Source organism: Schistocerca serialis, unplaced genomic scaffold (genome assembly GCF_023864345.2).
Source record: "Schistocerca serialis cubense isolate TAMUIC-IGC-003099 unplaced genomic scaffold, iqSchSeri2.2 HiC_scaffold_1417, whole genome shotgun sequence".
NCBI lineage: Eukaryota > Metazoa > Arthropoda > Insecta > Orthoptera > Acrididae > Schistocerca > Schistocerca serialis.
The window spans coordinates 5,082,986-5,090,511 of record NW_026047644.1 but is presented as its reverse complement, the minus strand read 5'-3'; positions in this window follow the sequence as shown (position 1 = coordinate 5,090,511).

Sequence of the window (7,526 nt, the reverse complement as noted above, 5' to 3'; positions counted from 1 at the left end):
CAAAAGGCGCAATGCAGACTTAAGTACAAGAAAACAAACTCTTCTTACTGTCATTGTTTTGAACCATTCCTGTGACACTAGTTATAGATTCCGATGCTTCACTTCAGGTTTACTGTATCCCTCTGACCTTCTTATTGACGATGAAACACAGAAATTGCATCGGAATTAAATACAAAACGCACAATGTCGACTTAAGTACAAGAAAACTGACTCTTCTTACTCTTTATGTTTTGAACCATTCATGTGACACTAATTATAGATTCCGATGCTTCACTTCAGGATTACTGTATCCCTCTGACCTTCTTATTGACGATGAAACACAGAAATTGCAACGGAATTAAATACAAAAGGCACAATGCCGACTTATGTACAAGAAAACTGACTCTTCTTACTGTCTATGTTTGAACCATTCATGTGACACTAGTTATAGATTCCGATGCTTCACTTCAGGTTTACTGAATCCCTCTGACCTTCTTATTGACGATGAAACACAGAAATTGCATCGGAATTATATAAAAAAGGCTAAATGCCCACTTAAGTACAAGAGGGCTTACTCTTCTTACTGTCTATGCTTTCAACAATTCCTGTGACACTAATTTTAGATTCCGATGCTTCACTTCAGGGTTACTGTATCCCTCTGACCTTCTTATTGACGATCAAACACAGAAATTTCATCAGAATAAAATACAAAAGGCACAAAGGCGACTCAAGTACAAGAAGACGGGCTCTTCTTACTGCCTATGTTTTGAACCATTCCTGTGACACTAGTTATAGATTCCAATGCTTCACTTCAGGTTTACTGTATCCGGCTGACCTACTTATTGACGATGAAACACAGAAATTACATCGGAAGTATATACAAAATGCACAATGCGGACTTAAGTACAAGAAGACTGACTCTTCTTACTGACCATGTTTTGAACCATTCCTATGACACTAGTTACAGATTCCGATACTTCACTTCAGGTTTACTGTATCCCTCTGACCTTATTATTGACGATGAAACACAGAAATTGCATCTTAATTAAATACAAATGGCACAATGCCGACTTAAGTACAAGAACACTGAGTCGTCCTACTGTCTATGGTTTGAACCATTCCTGTGACACTAGTTATAGATTCCGATGCTTCACTTCAGGTTTACTGTATCCCTCTGACCTTCTTATTGACGATGAAACACAGAAATTGCATCGGAATTAAATATAAAAGGCACAATGCCGACTTAAGTACAAGATGACTAACTCTTCCTACTGTCTATGTTTTGAACCATTCCTGTGACACTAGTTATAGATTCCGATGCTTCACTTCAGGTTTACTGTATACCACTGACCTTCTTATTGACGAAGAAACACAGAAATTGCATCGGAATTAAATGCAAAAGGCAAATGCCGACTCAAGTACAAGAAGACTGGCTCCTCTTATTGTCTATGTTTTGAACCATCTCTGTGACACTAGTTATAGATTCCGATGCTTCACTTCAGGTTTACTGTATCCCTCTGACCTTCCTGTTGACGATGAAACACAGAAATTGCATCGGAATTAAATACAAATTGCAAAATGCCGACTTAAGTACAAGAAGACTGACCCTTCTTACTGTCTATGTTTTGAACCATTCCTGTGACACTAGCTATAGATTCCGATGCTTCACTTCGGGTTTACTGTATCCCTCTGAGTTTCTTATTGACGATGAAACACAGAAAATGCATCGGAATTATATACAAAAGGCACAATGCCGACTTAAGTACAAGAAGCGTGACTCTTCTTACTGTCTATGTTTTGAACCATTCCTGTGACACTAGTTATAGATTCCGATGCTTCACTTCAGGTTTACTGCATCCCTCTGACCTTCGTATTGACGATGAAACACAGAAATTGCATCGGAATTAAATACAAAAGGCACAATGCCGACTTAAGTAAAAGAAAACCCATTCTTCTTACTGTCTATGTTTTGAACCATTCCTGTGACACTAGTTATAAATTCCTTTGCATCACCTCAGGTTTACTGTATCCCTCTGACCTTCTTATTGACGATGAAACACGTAAATTGCATCGGAATTAAATACAAAAGGCACAATGCCGACTTAAGTACAGGAAGACTGACTCTTCTTACTGTCTATGTTTTGCACCATTCCTGTGACATTAGTTATAGATTCAGATGCTTCCCTTCAGGTTTACTGAATCCCTCTGACTTTGTTATTGACGATGAAACACAGATATAACATCGGAATTAAATACAAAAGGCACAATGCCGACTCAAGTACAAGAAGACTGGCTCTTCTTACTGTCTATGTTTGAACCGCTCATGTGACACTAGTTATAGATTCCGATGCTTCACTTCAGTTTTACTGTATCTCTCTGACCTTCTTATTGTGATGAAACACAGAAATTGCATCGGAATTATATACAAAAGGCACAATGCCGACTTAAGTACAAGAAAACTGACTCTTCTTACTGTCTATGTTTGAACCATTCCTGTGACACTAGTTATAGTTTCCGATGCTTCACTTCAGGTTTACTGTATCCCTCTGACCTTCTTATTGACGATGAAACACTGAAATTGCATCGGAATTAAATACAAAACGCACTATGTCGACTTAAGTACAAGAAAACTGACTCTTCTTACTCTCTATGTTTTGAACCATTCATGTGACACTACTTATAGATTCCGATGCTTCACTTCAGGATTACTGTATCCCTATGACCTTCTTATTGACGATGAAACTCAGAAATTGCAACGGAATTAAATACAAAAGTCACAATGCCGACTTATGTACAAGAAAACTGACTCTTCTTACTGTCTATGTTTGAACCGCTCATGTGACACTAGTTATAGATTCCAATGCTTCACTTCAGTTTTACTGTATCTCTCTGACCTTCTTATTGTGATGAAACACAGAACTTGCATCGGAATTATATACAAAAGGCACAATGCCGACTTAAGTACAAGAAAACTGACTCTTCCTACTGTCTATGTTTGAACCATTCCTGTGACACTAGTTATAGATTCCGATGCTTCACTTCAGGTTTACTGTATCCCTCTGACCTTCTTATTGACGATGAAACACAGAAATTGCATCGGAATTAAATACAATAGGCACAATGCCGACTTAAGTAGAAGAAAACTGACTCTTCTTACTGTCTATGTTTGAACCATTCATGTGACACTAGGTATAGATTCCGATGCTTCACTTCAGGTTTACTGTATCCCTCTGACCATCTTATTGACGATGAAACACAGAAATTGCATCGGAGTTAAATCCAAAAGGCACAATGCCGACATAAGTACAAGAAAACTGACTCCTCTTACTGTCTATGCTTTGATCCGCTCCTGTGCCACTAGTTATAGATTCCGATGCTTCACTTCAGGTTCACTGTATCCCTCTGACGTTCTTATTGACGATGAAACACAGATATAACATCGGAATTAAATAGAAAAGTAACAATGCCGAATTAAGTACAAGAAAACTGACTCTTCTTACTGTCTATGCTTTGATCCGCTCGTGTGACACTAGTTATAGATTCCGATGCTTCACTTCAGGTTTACTGTATCCCTCTGACCTTCTTATTGACGATGAAACATAGAAATTGCATCGGAATTAAATAGAAAAGGAACAATGCCGACTTAAGTACAAGAAAACTGTCTCTTCTTACTGTCTATGTTTTGAACTATTCCTGTGACACTAGTTATAGATTCCGATGCTTCACTTCAGGTTTACTGTATGCCTCTGACCTTCTTATTGACGATGAATCACAGAAATTGCATCGGAATTAAATACAAAAGGCACAATGCCGACTTAAGTACAAGATAACAGACTCTTCTTACTGTCTATGTTTTGAACTATTCCTGTGACACTAGTTATAGATTCCGATGTTTCACTTCAGGTTTACTGCATTCCTCTGACCTTCTTATTGACGATAAAAATCAGAAATTGCATCGGAATTATATACAAAAGGCTCAATGCCCACTTAAGTACAAGAGGACTTACTCTTCTTACTGTCTATGCTTTGAACAATTCCTGTGACACTAGTTATAGATTCCGAAGCTTCACTTCAGGTTTACTGTATCCCTTTGACCTTCTTATTGACGATGAAACACAGAAATTGCATCTTAATTAAATACAAAAGGCACAATGCCGACTCCAGTACAAGAAGAGTGACTCTTCTTACTGTCTATGATTTGAACCATTCCTGTGACACAAGTTATAGATTCCGATGCTTCACTTCAGGGTTACTGTATCCCTCTGACCTTGTTATTGACGATCAAACACAGAAAATTCATCGGAATTAAATACAAAAGGCACAATGCCGACTCAAGTTCAAGAAGACTGACTCTTATTACTGTCTATATTTTGAACCATTTCTGTGACACTAGTTATAGATTCCGATGCTTCACTACAGGTTTACTGTATCCAGCTGACTTTCTTATTGACGATAAAGCACATAAATTGCATCGGAATTAAATACAAAAGGCACAATGCCGACTTAAGTACAAGAAGACTGACTCTACTTACTGTTTATGTTTGAACCATTCCTGTGACACTAGTTATAGATTCCGATGCTTCACTTCAGGTTTACTGTATCCAGCTGACCTTCTTGTTGACGATGAAACACAGAAATTGTATCGGAATTAAATACATAAGGCACAATGCCGACTTAAGTAAAAGAAAACGGACTCTTCTTACTGTCTATGATTTAAATCATTCCTGTGACACTAGTTATAGATTCCGATGCTTCACTTCAGGTTTACTGTATCCCTCTGACCTTCTTATTGACGATGAAACACAGAAATTGCATCGGAATTAAATATAAAAGACACAATGCCGACTTAAGTACAAGATGACTGACTCTTCCTACTGTCTATGTTTTGAACCATTCCTGTGAGACTAGTTATAGATTCCGATGCTTCACTTCAGGTTTACTGTATCCCTCTGACCTTCTTACTGACGATGAAACACAGAAATTGAATCCGAATTAATTACAAAAGGCACAATGCCGACTCAGGTACAAGAAGACTGGCTCTTCTTACTGTCTATGTTTTGAACCATTCCTGCGACACTAGTTATAGATTCCGATGCTTCACTTCAGGTTTACTGCATCCCTCTGACCTTCTTATTGACGATGAAACACAGAAAGTGCATCGGAATTAAACTCAAAAGGCACAATGCCGACTTAATTACAAGAGAACGGACTCTTCTTACTGTCTATGTTTTGAACCATTCCTGTGACACTAGTTATAGATTCCGATGCTTCACTTCAGGTTTACTGTATCCCTCTGACCTTATTATTGACGATGAAACACAGAAATTGCATCGGAATTAAATACAAAATGCACAATGCCGACTTAAGTTCAAGAAAACTGACTCTTCTTACTGTCTATGTATTGTACCACTCCTGTGACACTAGTTATAGATACTGATGCTTCACTTCAGGTTTACTGAATCCCTCTGACCTTCTTATTGACGATGAAACACAGATATAACATCGGAATGAAATACAAAAGGCACAATGCCGACTCAAGTACAAGAAGACTGGCTCTTCTTACTGTCTATGTTTGGAACCATTTCTCTGTCATTAGTTATAGATTCCGATGCTTGACTTCAGGTTTACCGTATCACTCTGACCTTCGTATTGACGATGAAACCCAGAAATTGCATCGGCATTAAATACAAAAGGCACAATGCCGACGTAAGTGCAAGAAAACTCATTCTTCTTACTGTCTATGTTTTGAACCATTCCTGTGACACTAGTTATAAATTCCTATGCATCACTTCAGGTTTACTGTATCCCTCTGACCTTCTTATTGACGATCAAACACGGAAATTGCATCGGAATTAAATACAAAAGGCACAATGCCGACTTAAGTACAGGAAGACTGACTCTTCTTACTGTCTATGTTTTGCACCATTCCTGTGACACTACTTATAGATTCAGATGCTTCACTTCAGGTTTACTGAATCCCTCTGACCTTCTTATTGACGATGACACACAGATATAACATCGGAATTAAATACAAAAGGCACAATGCCGACTCAAGTACAAGCAGACTGGCTCTTCTTACTGTCTATGTTTTGAACCATTTCTGTGACACTAGTTATAGATTCCGGTGCTTCACTTCAGGTTTAGTGTATCACTCTGACCTTCTTATTGACGAAGAAACACAGATATTGCATCGGAATTAAGTACAAAAGGCACAATGCCGACTTAAGTACAAGAAAACTGACTCTTCTTACTGTCTATGTTTTGAACCATTCCTGTGACACTACTTATAGATTCCTATACTTCACTTCGGGTTTACTGTATCCCTCTGAGCTTCTTATTGACGATGAAACACAGTAATTACATCGGAAGTATATACAAAAGGCACATTGCGACTTAAGTGGAAGAAGACTGACTCTTCTTACTGTCTAAATTTTGAACAATTGATGTGACACTAGTTACATATCCCGATGCTTTACTTCAGGTTTACTGTATCCCTCTGACCTTCTTATTGACGATGAAACACAGAAATTGGATCGGAATTAAATACAAAAGGCACAATGTCGACCTAAGTACAAGAAAACTGACTCTTCTTACTCTCTATCTTTTGAACCATTCATGTGACACTAATTATAGATTCCGATGCTTCACTTCAGGTTTACTGTATCCCTCTGACCTTCTTATTGACGATGAAACACAGAAATTGCATCGGAGTTAAATCCAAAAGGCACAATGCCGACTTAAGTACAAAAAAACTGACTCTTCTTACTGTCTATGTTTTGATCCGCTCCTGTGACACTAGTTATAGATTCCGATGCTTCTCCTCAGGTTTACTGTATCCCTCGGACCTCCGTATTGACGATGATACACAGAAATTGCATAGGAATTTAATACAAAAGGCACAATGCCGACTTAAGTACAAGAAAACTGTCTCTTCTTACTGTCTATGATTTGAACCATTCATGTGACACTAGTTATAGTTTCCGATGCTTCACTTCAGGTTTACTGTATCCCTCTGACCTTCGTATTGACGATGAAGCACAGAAATTGCATCGGAATTAAATACAAAAGGCACAACGCCGAATTAAGTACAAGAAAACTATTTCTTCTTACTGTCTATGTTTTGAACCATTCCTGTGACACAAGTTATAAATTTATATGCATCACTTCAGGTTTACTGTATCCCTCTGACCTTCTTATTGACGATGAAAAACGTAAATTGCATCGGAATTAAATACAAAAGGCACAATGCCGACTTAAGTACAGGAACACTGACTCTTCTTACTGTCTATGTTTTGCAAAATTCCTGTGACACTACTTATAGATTCAGATGCTTCACTTCAGGTTTACTGAATCCCTCTGACCTTCTTATTGGCGATGAAACACAGATATAGCATCGGAATTAAATACAAAAGGCACAATGCCGACCCAGGTACAAGAAGACTGGCTCTTCTTACTGTCTATGTTTTGAACCATTCCTGCGGCACTAGTTTTAGATTCCGATGCTTCACATCAGGTATACTGTATCCCTCTGACCTTCTTATTGACGA